General features: G+C 41.4%; 1 long non-coding RNA gene across 1 annotated transcript; it reads right to left on the reverse strand.

Moving 5' to 3' along the window:
- Nucleotides 1-4,536: 4,536 nt before the first annotated feature.
- On the reverse strand, nucleotides 4,537-5,803 carry LOC106488977 (uncharacterized). The gene is made up of 3 exons (XR_010886762.1): nucleotides 5,673-5,803; nucleotides 5,111-5,226; nucleotides 4,537-4,619 (listed from the first exon to the last, which is right to left on the reverse strand). It is a non-coding gene; the product is annotated as an uncharacterized lncRNA (long non-coding RNA).
- Between the last annotated feature and the right edge of the window lie 10,086 nt (nucleotides 5,804-15,889).

Raw genomic sequence — 15,889 nt, forward strand, 5'->3', positions numbered from 1 at the left:
ATCTAGCATATTAAAAACTTGTCCCTTAAAAGTTCTGAAGATTGATTTCACTGGGAATTAAGTGTTTTCAGTCCTGCATATCTTTAGTCACCTAAAATCTGTCTCTACATGTTTTGCTGTTTTGGGTTCTCAATTAGTGGTCTTATTTTTCTAATTTGGTGAAAAACCTCACTTTCTGTTGACTTCAGATCATTTACTAGCAACTTGTTCATGTGCAGACTGGGAGGACAACTAGATCCAATCTCTCCTTTCTACCACTCCTAACAGTTCCTTGTCATTACATCAGCTTAGATCTGCCAAGCCTTTCATCAGATGTTAAATGAATGGAAAGGTTACTTTTGTAGTATAACAATTAGAGCCTGTACCATGGTAACAGACCTATTATGGTTCTTCCATTTAGTCATGTTTTATCTTATTATAAACAGTGAACTCAACTCCCCACTCCCTTCTCACAAAGCCTATGTAAACAGCTTTTTGCAAAAACAGGAAGCAAGGTTTCAGATAGCATCTAGTGGGTGCGCAGAGTCCTGGGCTAGTCCAGGGGTAGCTCCTGGGGTGGGGGCATGTAGCTTGAGAGCTGTAACCACACAAGGCTCCAAAAATCTTTGTGAGCATCCTGGAGATACCACAAGCTTCTTTGTAAAGCAGCGGTCAAGTCACTGACTCTCCTATCAGTTTTCCCATTCATAAAAGGATACTGTAGGGATGCAAACATTAGTATTTGCAAGCACTTAGGGCTCTCAGATGGAAGATGCTGTAGAACTGCTGAGTCTCACTGGAGTATTAAAGCAGCATCACCAGCAGCAGCATTTATCTGAGTGGGAGAAAGGGTTCACAGCAGTGGTTTATCAGTTTTAAAACATCAAGAGAGGCAAGTGTATTAAGTAACTAAGTGAAGTGTTTGCATGCCATTCCCAGGTAGTGCAGTTCATGGCAGAATGGCAAAGCCCTGGCTGTTTTGTAGTGCTTGAAGCTACGCAATGAGCATTGGAAGACTTCTGTCCTGTCTATTCACAGATGGACTGCAGGATGTTCATTGTTAAATGTTTGTAGGATGGCTAATTTTGAGCTACACTGTTGTTAAAGCAGATGGAAATCATAGCAGTCAAAAGGACTAGCTCCTGACTTACAACTTTCTTACATTAATTAGAGGGTAGATTGTGTTTTGCTTTCTGCTCTGAAGACAGCCACTAATGATATTAGTTTAGTGCACAAAGTGAATGGCTTTGTGCACTGAGCTGAGTCCCAAAAGAACGAGAACCCTGTTTTCATAAAATGCTGAGATAAAACAAGCTCTTTTGACATCTGACAAATGTATCATTCAAGTAACTATAAAGGACTAGAACATACATGTATGTATTTTTTTTTTTTTTTTTAAAGAAAAAATGAAAATGGTCCTTTATCTCCTTGGGTCTCCAGCTAGAAAATTGCCATGAATGACTTTTGTACTATAAAGGCAACTACATAATCATAATGTTGAAAATTCACAGTCTAAAGGAAAAAGGAAATACCTCAAGTTTCCCTTGTACCAGAATAACGGGCTTTGCAATTGAATACTGTCGATTTCAAAGTAAAAGGACCAGCTCCTTTCAAGTGCTCTAGGTAATTATTATGGAAATGAGATAATTTTTATATATAAAAGTAATAGGACAAAAAGAAGTACACTCATGGTACAAAAGGTCAACTGAAAATATATCTTATACCACGTTAGTTTGTAAAGTCACCTAATATAAGCAAAAGAACAAAATAATATTTAATATAAAGAATTCAGCAGTTTCTGCCATTTCTCTCATTCTTATTTTCCTTTTCATAAGAACTACTTCATCAAACTGATAACAAAACACACGGAAATTTATTAAAACAGAAGAAAAACAGGGATATTCAATGTTACGCTACTTTTTAGTCATCAAAAAATGCAAGCCTTTAACAATACAATCGCTTCTGTCAGAACCCAGGAAACACACCATTATAGGGTGCAAACACCTTTCAATAAGGTACATGCAGCTTCAGGCAAGGAACACAGTTCCTGCTATCCCTATAGATTGACACTAATTATGGTGCTAAGGTTTTGTTCTCCTGCTTTACAGGGTGAAACTGTTACACAATTCTGTGAAACTATCACCAGGGATCTTTCCCAAAGTGAAGATAAAGATGTTTGAGAAAAGCTGAGAAGGTTGGGTAATGGTTTAGTGGGATTCAAATATGGTAAGTCAAACTTGCTATGTCCTTCTCTTCATACAATGTAATAGGACATACTTGCATCTGCCCCATAGTATAGTCACATGTAAGTTCATCTATAGGTGCAGGGCAGCCAGTGAAGGTGAGGCATTATCCTACCCTCTGAAGCTCCTTTTAGGGCTGTAAATTTCTGTCACTGTAATAGCTGTCCTGTTCTGACTTAGGGAGGCCACAAAAAGATTCCAGACAGCTACCTGGCAAGGCTAACATGGGACCTCTACACTTCCTACAGCTCGAGAAGCAGGAACAGAGCAGCACAACCTACATTCTTGTGGCTAGCTGGGTTGAGTCCTGCATTTTCAGCTGCACATTTTAGAAGCTCTCCTTTTACCCTTCTCCATCAGCTTTCTCTAATTTAGAGAAATTGCAAGACTAAAATAACCATGGCTTCTGTCTCCTCAGAAGACGGAGACAGAAGCCAAAACAGCTACAAATGACAGACAGGAATCTTAGAATTTGGAGAAATCCAAATATAATCTGCCCACTCAATTATTTATAGAAGACCTAACAGACAATACTTTCAACCATTGCTTTGCGCTCCAATGACCAGACATGTTAAGGAAAAGGAGGGGGAAGAGTATCAAAATACATTACTTCGCATCACATCTAACCTTCTTCCCCAGCTCTGAAATATAAAAGTGAATATTGCTAGCATGAATGTGCAGTGCCCACAGCACAAGATCAGAAGGAAATTCTGTGGACCGTGGAGAGCTTACCTTCCTAGGCTCCTTATTCTGTTGCTGTTACTTACTTGCTTTTACAGACTGTGATCCTTTTATCAAACTGACAGAACACCCCAAGAAGCCAGAGGGATTTGTGGTAGACACACACTCTTGGCTGTGCCATTTCCCCTTTGCTACTAAAAGAAAGAAGCAGGTCCCACACATGCTACTAAGTAGCTAGATCCTTTCAACCACATAGCATAAAGTCAAAATCAACTCATGCCAGACAATCTGACTGAGCAGGAATAAAATAAGGTTATTAAGAGTCTCCCATTTTGCATCATGATTTTTTACTTTGTCTTTGGTCCTAATCTTCCATGGAACTCAGACACATCAATTAGACAAGAAGCCTAAACGTGTAGTTAACAACTTAAGTTTGTCATGAAGAAGACATTCAAGTACCAGGGACCTGTTCAATAAAATCATGATTTTTATCCAAACAAGTTGTTTTATTTATTCACCATATTGAAAAAAGGAACATGAGCATAACTGCCTTGTTATAATTCTAATAACCCCCTAATGCAGAAGTAATACCTATTTTTCCTAAGGTATTATGTGTAAGTTTTCAGTTTTGGAAAAAAATCCCCCCAAAAAATCACCAAATGAACTAACCCTTAAATCTGGTGTGCTTAAATGAACGCTGAGTACAGAAAATAAACAAGAGATAAAATGCCTTCCTCATTTGATTTATGAAGCTTTACATATACTTTTCTATGAAATACATGTTAAAGAAAAATCATGGTCCCATTCCTAAGTGCAACTATTTTGTAACAAGAACAGAGGCTATAGAAGAGGCACATTCTAAAATAAAAATACAGAAGTAAAAAGCTTTCCATGTTTTCTTAGTTCTCCAAAGTCTCATCCCTGTGACACCTAAAGTGAGCTGTTAGGGCTTTATTTTAACTGTCATTACAAAGAATGTGAGCGCACACACACAAACAAGTCTGAGCAGCATGCTCTTTACTTATCTAATTATAAGCGCTTCAATACCTCCAAAGCCTTGTCATCCTGACTGGAAGATTAGTAGCTGCTTCCTCCTGACTAATCCTGAAACCAAAATTATGGAACTTGTTGCATGAGCTCCCTCACACATTTATAAACATTTACTGTGAACCAGTCTATGATTTTCCTTCCCCTTTCAAAAAAGTTCTTACCATCTCTAAGGGAACATTTAATCACAGGCAATATGAAATCATCTTACTGTCATGAGAATAGAGCCTACAAATCCCTTTTACTGGGCATGGCCTTTATGCTGTTGTATTGCACAGTAAGAGGGGCTTGCAGAATTATCTACTTCATGTTTTTGAGAGTTATCCAAAACCAAAGCTCAATTTTAAACCCCAGATCTCAATTCCAGCAGAGTTTTGAGTTACACTTCGTTTGAGCATCTTCCTGTAATCATTGCTGTCCATTTCTTTTCCTTGCGTACAAGCCAAGACAGGCACAGAATCCAACGACACTGACAGCAAGGCCCACCAGGAAGGCAACTGCATCTCCAGCATCCAGGGCTTCAACTGCTGGCAGCACAAGCAGCAACGAAATGAGGACCAGGAAAAGTTTTGAGGTGTTCCCAGTAGAAGGCATGCTGCTGACCAGTTGAGCACACAAGGCAAGTGAAATGAGGAAACAAGCTGTGGAGAGCAGGTACTACAATGGTATCTGCAAGGAAAACAGACAGAACATGACAGGCTTCCCTTCCTCCCCCTTTGAATTGTCTTTTCAAAAGCCAACCAACATGACTAAGATATTGCAAATATCCGTGTGTGAGTTGGGAAATTTAGGTTTTATCTTCATAGATAACTAAGAAAATAAATGACTTACTATCATGAGAAAACTACTGTGGGTTTGCTATCTTGCTATACAACTCTATGGAACAAGTCTCTTGAAGTCTTATCACAAGATAAGGACAAAATATGCTCGCCTGCCTGTAATCATCAGTGCCTCATGCTATGCTAAAAGAGCATTTTTCACTAGGCTTTTACAATTGGATAGCTAGTGCATACAGCTTATCCCACACCTTTCAGTGAGGAACAGCCCTGGGAGCTGCGTACATGGCAAAATTATTCTACACTAGAGAGGATGTGAATTTAACTGTCAGTCCCTCTTCTGGGTATGTTCCCATGTGAATACACTTACTCGCGGACAAATACCTTTTCTGTTTTCTCCAACTTCAAAAGGATCCCGTTTAGATAACCACGAAGGGACCAAAGGAAAGCAAATTTAAGTGGCCTGCCCCAGGTCACACAAGTATCTTCGGTAAAGTGCACTACAGTAAACAGAAAAAAACCAAAACCCACCGTTATTCTGGACTAGGGCTTCCATCAGTAACATTCAGAACAATTCCCCCGAAGTAGTTTATGCTGCTGGAATAGCTCGTTTTTTGGTGTAAACCCCCCCCACCCACACACAGACACACACAAAATAGGGCCCAAATCCCCTCCCTGGCTTGCCCCAGGTGCTGGTGCGACCCGGGGCAAATCCCCGGCGTCTCCTTCCCTCCGGATGCCCCGAGGGCGCCCCGCGAGGCCCCGCCGCCGCCCGGCTCCCGCAGGCGCGGCCGGCACCGCCCCGCGGCCCCCGCCGCTCCCCGCCGCCGCACCCCGCGCGCCCTCCCGTCGCCGCTCCCCGAGGGAGCCGCGCGGGGCCCGGCCCGGCCGCGGCCGCGGCCGCCGCCGGCGAGCGCGGCGCCATCCGCCAGCTCCCCTCAGTCACCTCCTGCCGAGCCGGAGAGCGCGGCCCGCTGCGGCCGCAGCGCTCGGAGGACAGGCCGGCGCCGTCAGCTCCGCGGGGGGCAGGCCCGCGCCGCCGCGCCCCGCGCCCGCAGCGCGCCGGCGGCCATGACAGGAAGGGGCGGTGGCGGCGGCGGCGGGCGTGACCCGGCCGGGCCGCCCCCCGCTCCCGGCACGCACCGCCGCGGCGCGGCCTCGGCCCGGCGCGGCGCGGCCAGGCGAGGCGAGGCGAGGCGAGGCGAGGCGGCCGCCCGCGGCTCCCGCGCGGCTCCGCGGGCGTTTCGGGGCGCGGGAGCGGGGCGGCGGCCGGCGCCGTGGGGGCCCCTGAAGCCCCGGTGCGCGGGACCGGGCCGGGGCGGCGGCCGCGGGGCGCGACTGCAGGTGCGCTGCCGGCTGCGTCTGTTAAATGAAGCCGGCTCACGGTATGAGCATTTAGTGTCGGCTTTCTTGAACGCCCCGTGCAATATACGCCAGTGGTGCTTGTCATTAAAATACTGATATTTTGTTCTGGCCCGTGACAAACGGCGGTGAGAATAAAAACGGTCTGGTGTTATGGAGGTAAACGATGCCATTATTATTATTATTATTTTTTATTTATTTATTTATTCATTCCTTCATTCTTAACACATCGCCAAAAAGCACTATACGTGACGGGAAAGCGAAGCGCCGCGGCTGGGCCCTGCGGCCCCGGCTCCGATCCCGGTCCCAATCCCGGCCCCGGCCCCGGCCCCGGCCCCGGCCCCGGCCCGGCGGGCAGCGGGCGCCAGCTGCCTCCTGAAATCACCGTCCTGCGGGAGACTGCTTATAGTCGGGACGTGGCATTATTACAAACTGCTCCGCAGCAAGAATGTTATTAGAAAACATAAGCTGCATATATCCACTTCGGCTTTGTCAAAATAAAATTATAAAAATGTACTTACTTGGGCTGATTGGCTGCTCTTTTCACTAAAAATAAATAAATAAGACAGGTTGCCTTTGATTACAGTCGGTTCCCTACGTATTTTCTGATTTGGATTCTCATGCAACACTGGATTCTCATGCAACACTGGTAACGAGTACTAATTAGCGTCATCATAACAAATTGCTTGACTGAGTGTTTGAGCAGTTTTATAGCATGGAGAGCGGCATGGTGCTTTATAAAACAAAAAACTAAGACATGGAGAAGTTAAGCATAATCAGGTAACCTGAGATCAATCACCCACATAGGCTAAGTCAAACCTGTCCTGATTTTTCTTCTGTATTTCTACTCGGGACAAAGCTGCTTGTGGCAGTATTGTATTGCACTGTAATATTGTTCTGTTACATAGTACAGTGCTAACATTTTTTTTATGGTAAATGCCGTGGGGGGGATATCTAGCTACTTATTAGTCAGATCTCAGTCTTTTATCTTCATTTTTCGGTGGAAAACATACATGCTTACGTTTGGATGAAAGGCCTGTAAGCAATTACTATAGTTTCAGTGTGTTTTTGGAACGCTCCCAGAAATAAACAGAAGAAACTGTGCTAATCTAATGAAAAATCAACCCAGAATTTGTAATCCTCTTATATCAAGTATTAATTCATGATAACCTGCATTCTTGCAATGTTTCCCCAGACTCGTATGAGACAACTTTTGTAAATAATTTTCTTTAAAGAAATAATTTCTGATGAGCTTCCTAAACAAAAGCAGAAACCCAGATAAATTGCTCAAAATATATAATATATAAAATATATGTAGCTTTACATGTCTTGTGTAATTTCAGCATAATTGCCCCTGAGCAATGATCCTTCATGCTTATAAAAGCTTTGTAAGTCTGTGCTGAGCTATCTACTATTGTGCCAATCAAAATTCTTTTATTGCTGCCCTTCTTCCCCATCTATCTGGATTCATCAGCTGTCAATTTTTTTAGACTGCAAATTTCCCTGGTTATGAACAGTCTTTTTACTCTCTCTTTTTATTACGTAGCATGAAGGTTTCTACTCTATAAGCAGGGATTCCTGACTCTGTGATAATGAAAATAATAATAATTATCACTATAACTGATAATCATCCCTTTTATTCATGAAAAATCTGTTTGATAGTTTTTCTTATCTGAAATGCTAGATGCCTAGTATTCAGTTCTGAAGGCATTTCCTCAAAAAACTGATGACCAGATAAACTCATTACTTACCTGAGAAAGTCCTGAAAGTTCTGGGAAAGGCATAATGGCATGAAAGAGAGTAATGTTAAGATGCCTAGCATGTTCCTTAATGAATCACAAATAAGTCTTACCCCTATAGTATCTGAAGAGTGACACTTTGAAGTGCAGGAGGTAAGTGTCATTTTAATCATAGCTGTCATTGGAGATAGTGGGCCTTGGAGTCTCAGCTCTCTTAGTTCCCTGCTTGGCATATTTACTACATCCTGCGTTGTTGACAGGTAAATGTTGCAATGTTCTGCAATGTCAAAAAATATTTAAGTCATCCCTGTAAATTTCAGCATTGTATTTGCTGTCGCTATCACTTACCAACTAAAATTTTCAATAGTTGTCATTTATTCCCACAAAACAGTTGTGAGGGAGATTGAACAATGACTTTCGAGTCTATCTTTTATTCCTAGAAATGTCAGTACCAAAGAGCTATAGCATCTTTGGACTTGCATATTTCAAAGGTGGAGAGTGTAAAATCCAAGTGAAAGACTGGACTTCAACAGAATCATCTTATTCTCTCTCTACTCTTCTCAACAACTTCAGTGATTTAAAGACAGTTGAAATGACATGGAGAAGGGCGCAGGGATGTGGAAAATATTTATTGTTAGGGTCATTTATTAGTTATGTCATGGAAGTGGCATTGAGAGTTAGGAAGGAGCTCCATTTGGAGGTATATCTTTGGCTTATTAGCTCTTTCAATGCCATTGCATTGTTTAGCTTTGGCTTCAGAAACACTGCTGCTTTGACAAAAAGCCAACAAAATCTAGCTGGTGAAGGAGACTCTGGTGTTTTTTGTGCTGCCAGAATAGCAGAGAAATGTGTATTCAGCTTCAAGCTCTGCCATCAACTTTCTGCATCACCTCAGGCAAATCTTCCTTTTGACCTATCACCACTTTGATTGCTTAGCTCAAGCTATTATGTAACTAATATTCAGAAGAAAGGCAGAGAATTCCCAGTGCTGACCAGCTAAAGCTTTGTAAATTTTGTGCATAAGGCTAAGGAGGTATATGTAAGGCTGGAAGTTGGAAATAAAGTGCACTTATTGGCTAGGAAAAACATTACAAGGTAATCAACAGAGCAATGCTACAACCTAAAAGGGGGATTCATTTTTTTTTCCTCCTACTTGGTTCTTCTTCTCATGAGAGCCATTTGTTTACTACATGATCACATTGATTTAAGAAGCTTTCTGATCAATTTTTGGATTTCAGTTGTACTGCTGTAATGAGAAATGCTAACTCTGATTACTGATAAGACATTGACTACTGGACAATGATTATCACCTCTACATCAACATGCTCACCTTTGAGCTACTTTTCCCTGGTGATACTTACTCTGACATTTTAGCTATCTGTATGTCCTCACCTCTTCACTTGACACACAGATCTACATCTGCATTTCTCACAAAAAATGTGACTTGCTTTATTTGGATTTCATTGGATGTTTCTCTTTCTTTGAGCTCCTCATCAGAAAGTAGACTATCACAACCACCTTATTTGGCTCTGCAGAGAAAACAAACGGGTATAATACAACATGACTTTTGTCATTAACCTTTTCCATGTTCACTTCTCATTCTGCTGTCACTGAAGTGTTGACTTCTTCCTTTCTTTTCCTTCCTGTCTCGTTATCCTATGCCTTCTATCATGTGTGTCCACTTTACCCTGCCTTCTTTTTTCCCTCTGTTTCTTGAAGGCCTTAACTTTCCTCTCAAATAAATATAGGTAGTCATAGATTTTCCCTATCATGAAAACTGTTACCTGTTAGATTCCCTTCCGGTAACTATCACTCTGTTTTATTCCCATCATCTCTAACCTCTCCAAATATACTGTCCAAAACTGCTTTAATTACATCCTAGAGCTCCGTCAGTCTGGCTCGTTCCTTCCTCCCTCATCTGAAGCTGGTCATATTGGTATCTCTAATGAGCATCTCAGACATGAAGGGCTATGTTTCATTATTGTCTCTTTGCCTTTGGCACTCTCATTCCTCTTCCCAAGTCCAGTCAACACTTGATTTTTAAAAACATTCTCTCCTGACTCTTCTCTTCTGTTTCTTAAGTCTTTATTGCTGACTCCTCTTTTTCTTCTGCCGAGGGTGTGCTAGTTTCCATCTGCATTTTTTCTTCTGTGTTTTTTTCTTTTTGGCTCTCCTCACACTGTCGCTGGCTGCCATTATCAACAAATATGGCTTTGGATACCATATGTGAAGTCATGCTTTCTTTGCCTCCCTTCTCTTTTTACTCCTCCTTGGTGGTGTTGAAATCTTACTGCATCTAGCACAGCAGCTCATAGGCCTAACATTTCTCTTCCAACTGTATTGCCAAAACTCATGTCCTGATAATGATTCTTCTCTCTTGCCTTGAACCCTGCAACCTTGCTTATTCAAAATGGTGCTGCTAAGGGGCACCTCTCTAGTTTGTCATTTTTACTATCTTCCCTCCCTTCTTAATCCTCTGGTTTGACATCTCTTTTGCTGAACCAAACACAAGTTTCTTCTCAGTTGTAGAAGGTCTTTGCAGTATAATATTTCTTCATGCTAGTTTAGCCTATTGCCGTGTCACGAGGTTAACTTCCACCTTTCTTTTGACACCCCGGCAGACTTCTTTTGATCCCACTGAGAAGCAAAAGTTACTTCTTTATAAGAGCATGGAAAGACTTACAGAAAGAATTGTGCCACTTTTTGATGAAAAATTCTTTCCTTTGGTACCACCTGCTTCCTGCAGTCCTTTATTCAAACATGAAAATAAAGGATTAAATAGTCCAATGAGTCCTTTTCCCTCAGTCCTTTCTTCCTCTCAGCCTGGCAGGGAATCTCCTCTGCCCGCTGGAATCTCTTTGAGTTCTCTTGCCAGCACTTCAGAGACATCTCTGTGCAGCGCTGGCTGGAGCAGAGAGTTGTGGAGATAGCTGCCAGCCCTGCAGAAAAAAGCTCTGGAGTTGGTGCTGGCAGGAGGAGGGAGCAGCGAAACCGCAGGAGTGAGTGCAGAGCGTGCCAGCCAGAGTTAAACACCCATTGATTGACTGCCCTGCTGAACTCTGCAGGGGAATGTGAGAGCTACCCATCAATAATGGCAAATCCAGGGATTCCCGGTGATTATTGCAAGCACTGTCATACTTTTTCTGGATTATGAAGAGCACGCTCCTGGGGGTTTTGTAGAAGCATAATAAAGTAGAGATAGGTACCAACTGGAACAGTGCATCCAAACTCCCTCCAGCTCTGTGGAAGTAAAATCTGAATCCAGTCTTCTTGATTTCAGTCTCTTTGCAATAACATAAACTATCGGGATGTTCTCACATTATTCATCAGTGTTTCTTTGGGTAAGTTGAATATTGTATTTTGTTTGTCTTGTTCTTCTTGGGAATAATAAATTATTGTACAATATTAGCATGGAAAATGTATACAGAACTAACAGTTTAAAATCAGAGGGCCTGGTTATGCCATCTTCATCTGTAATGAATGGTAAGCAAAAGAAGATACTGTTGAACACAAGAATGACAGAATTAGATTTAAAGGGGGAGTAGTAGCTGTCATCCACACATTGTTTTGTATAGTACATCTTTTTTTTTCCAAGCTACGCTGTCAGATGTTTTCTTGACTTCTGTGCATATGGTGATAATAAGTAGGAGAAGTTTCATGAAAATAAAAACTGATTAAAACATAATAACCTTAAATAATCATATGTTTCAAATCTAGACCCAATTCCATATTTGGATACATGTTCCTCTAGAGGAACATGTAGGTAGCCTTTTTATTTTTCCATCTTTAGGCATTATTAGAAAGAAAACATGTCTAATTGTGGAGCATCTAGATTTAGATGGCTAAATCTGAGTATATTATTCATAAATGAGAAAACTGGTATTAAAAAATTGTCCCTTACATTTGAGTGCCTAAAATATACTTTTTTCAAGATGAGTGCCCAAAAAGGAAGATTGCTGAAATCAGAAGATAATTGGGGAAATAAGAGGTCAGTGTCAGGCTCAAGGTAGCACAATATCTGTGGCAGAAGCAGGAAAGACGTAGGAAGGAGAGTTAGTGCTATATGCCAAAACTCACTGCCAAGGGGAGGAGAATCACAGAATCATAGCTGTGAGGCTATGGCTGGAGGTTGGATGGCACCTCTGGGGGACTGTCTGTCCAACCCCCTGCTCAAGCAGGGTCCCCTAGAGCAGGCTGCCCAAGACCACGTCCAGTTGGATTTTAAATATCTCCAAGGATGGAGTCTCCACAACCTCTCTGGGCAACCTGTTCCAGTGTTTGAGCAACCTCACAGTAAAAAGTTTTTTTCTTATGTTTAAATGGAAATTCCTCTATTTTAGTTTGCACCGAATGCCTCTCATCCTGTCATGGGACACCACTGAGAAGAGTCTGGCTTCATCTTCTTTACTCCCTCCCCAACAGACAGAATCCCCTGGAGCCTTCTCTTCTCCAAGCCAAACAGTCCCAGCTCTCAGCCTCTCCTCATATGAGAGATGCTCCAGTCCCTTCATCTTCTTCATGGTCCTTCACTGCATGCGGCCTGGTAGAATTTGTGTCTCCCTTGTGCTGGGAAGCCCAGGACTGGACCCAGCACTCCAGCTGTGGCCTTTCCCGTGCTGAGGAGAGGGGAAGGATCCCCTCTCTTGACCCTCCTGATGAGGCCCAGGAGGCTGTTGGCAAATGGCATGGCCCTATGATGCTGCTATAAATATATATTGGCCAAAGGCCAATCTGAGGAGTTGATGGGTTTTGGAGACATTTAATACACCCCCCACCTCTTCAGGTTATGGCACTCTCATTAAATGCCCTGTGGTTCAGAGGCCCTAATTAGAACGTGCTTTTGTGTAGTCCTTGTAGTGGGGCCTTAAAAGGGCGGCATAATATTTCTCTTCACCAACTCAGCGCTTGTGCTAGAGGAGTGTTTTGGACTGATTCAAATCTTTCAGAAGCCTTCTGTAGGTGCCCAGTGTCAATCTCCTGGGCAGGGACCCAGCTGCTCAGTTGTCCTGCTCCAAGAGTGAACAGTTTTGCCACAAAAGGAGCAAGAAGTTGACATGACTATAGATTTTTATGGAAGAAGAACAGAGGTAGGGAGCAAATAAATGGATGTTAATGTAAGAAAAGAAAAGGAAGCTCAATGAATGTTTCAAGTAGTTATAAATTTATACACAGAATTAAAAATGAACAGAGGCTGGAGAAGGAAAAAAACAGGAAAAAATAAGAAGAGCCAAGGCAAATCGAGTGAAACTGAGAATGGCAGTTGCTAAAGACAATCAGAGAAGGGAGTAAAGACTAAAATCTTCAAAGGAAAACAAAGAAAAGTCTCTCACATAGTTACGGCTGACTCTACTGAGAACTAATTAAAATGTTTCAATTCCTCTTGGACGTATTATTTAGTATCTCTGAGCTTGAATTCCCTATGTAAAGAATTGTTCCACTGAAACATATGGGAATTTTCCCATTGCCTTCAGAGAGGCTACAATTCCACCTGTGTCATAGAAATAGGCTCAATATCACCCAAATTTCATAAATACAAATTTTATGATGCGTGTGCAGCACTCCAATGGTAGTGGTAAGACCACAGAAAATCCTATGAATAAATAATTACAATGAAAGTTACTTATCCTAAAAGCTTTGTGCGTTTGTTTGGTTAATGCTGAAGTTCTGCTGTTGCAAGTAAAAAATTGTATTTTATCAGTGAAATATTTTTCCTGTTTGTTATCTTATCTTGACCATAGAAGGCTCTAAAAATGCTTTGTAAAATACAAAGTAAATCTGGATTATTTCAATGCCAGTCTAAGAGGGAAGGGATATCATTCAAGAGGGGCACATTTAATGAGCCAACTGTCCGCTGTCAATAGCCTGCAATTCATTCTAGCACTTGGTTATTTGGCTCCTATTTCATTAGCAAAAACAGTTTGAGTTTCACTGTTGAACTAAACACACAGCTGTTGTTACAAAAGACACCCTGATTTCAGAAAAATATAACTGTTTAGTGCCTTTGCATTTCACACATTATACAAACTTTTAAAGGAAAATGCATTTAGGTTCTGTTACCAGGCTGAAAATTCATGCAGTGAGAAGTATCACTCATCATGTGTAAATTGTGCAATATAATTGTAAATACATGTAATTAAAATTGATGTATCTCACCTTAATGGTCCTGGTGACTGCACTGATAAAAATCTAAGACACATGAAATGTGGGAGTATATATATTATATATGTTAGATGTGTTTAGTAAGTAATAATAATAGCAAGATTTTAGTATTAGAGTGCCTAATCCAAACCCACCAAAGCTATCGGAAGAATTTTCATTGACTTAGTGGATTTTGGATGATATATAAATACTAGCTTTCACAGCATGTTTCAAAAGGGAGTGGGGATGGTTATCCCCCTTTTACAACTGGAGTAATCAAGACATGGAAAGATGAAATGAATTCCTGAAATTCTTGCAGAAGATCAGTGGCAAAGTTGGGAAGGGAATCTTATTTTCTTATTCTTATTTTCTTATTCTTATTTTTCGCATTGAATTGCAGCATCTCTCTAGCTTCCTGCAAAACTTTAAAAATGAAACTGATATACATTATATAAAGCATGCTATTGATTGGGTCCTAAAGTATTTCAGTCTTTAAAAGGATGGCATCTCTCAGACATGGCTCCTGATAACTCTTATATATCTTTATTACGGATAACTATGTATCCTAGTCTACAGAGAGACACAGGGAATATAAATTGAAGATCTCCGTCTGTCAGTATTTTCACAAAGCAGCTGACTGGATGAGGGGGACAGGGACAATACACACTGTCCTAAGGTATTTTTCTGTTAGACCGCAGCAGGAGTAAAAATCCCAGAGGAGGACAGACACATCACAGTTCAAAGGATGCAATCATGTGGCTGCAACATTTTTCCTGAAGGTTTTACAAAAGACCTGCTCATACGGTTAAAAATCAACAGAGTTATCAAAAGTCATTTGTAGTGGCTTAACTCTATTCGCATGGTAGTTGGTGGTAACTTCCACAGATTTCTGCAGAAACAGAGAGAAGGAAAATCCTTTTACAAACGTCCACTGTCAGTCAAGATTGTATGTAATTTCCAGCCAAACCACAAAGCCCATGAATGTCTTAGGAGATGTCTTTTGTAATGACAAAGTCCAACATGTTCAAGTGTGACTGTCCTCATCTTCCATCTGAGATACAAAGATGACAGTGATAGAAGCTGTAAAGATATGTACAACATAGATATCTATTTCTGTTACTATTTTTAAAATTCATTGGTAGCATCTTAAACTACAAAAAATTTTATTTTACCAGTGTTAAAATTCAATGGGATAGAGTCTGCTTAACTTACAGGCCATTTGCTATTTTGTGCAATTCAGAGCAGGAGTAGGGAAAATTACATATTTTGTGCATTAGGGGAGTGTTACTTCTTTTAAGAGTGTCTATAAATATGGTCTGCAATCGTTTCATCTGTGGCTGTGAACTCATTGGTATCAGCATAGAGCAGGGCTCAAACTTGGTCACTTCTTAAATGGAATACCTCCCAATAGCCATGATAGTATATATGTATATATTAAACACATGCACACCAACAGATGTATGTATGTGTGTGTATCTAGATATATGCAGACAGATACATACACATACTTAAAGTACATCAGGATGTTTCACTTCCCCCTTAGACTGAGCACTGAGGGTTCAATCCTGTGACAGTGTGAACATTTTGGCTGAGATCCTGTGAAACATTTAAATCATGTGCTACCCTGCAAGCATACATATATTGTACCAGCAAAGTCAGTGAGACTAGTCAAGTGTTTAATTTTAGGCATATGCTTGATTGCTTCACTGGGTCAGGAACAATGTGTTCAGGGCTTTGCCAGATAAAACCCTGAATGTGTATCCCAGCAAACAGAGAAGGCACTAAGTTACTGCAGTTGGCATCCCACCTTTTGATAAGACTCTTCTGTCTAAGTATTAAGGTTGGATTTTCAGTGTATAGAAGCATGCTTTTATGCCTCAGTGTTACTTAGCGTAGCACACCTCCTGTTCAGGCAAACTCCGTA

Source organism: Apteryx mantelli, chromosome 1, assembly GCF_036417845.1.
Source record: "Apteryx mantelli isolate bAptMan1 chromosome 1, bAptMan1.hap1, whole genome shotgun sequence".
Lineage (NCBI taxonomy): Eukaryota > Metazoa > Chordata > Aves > Apterygiformes > Apterygidae > Apteryx > Apteryx mantelli.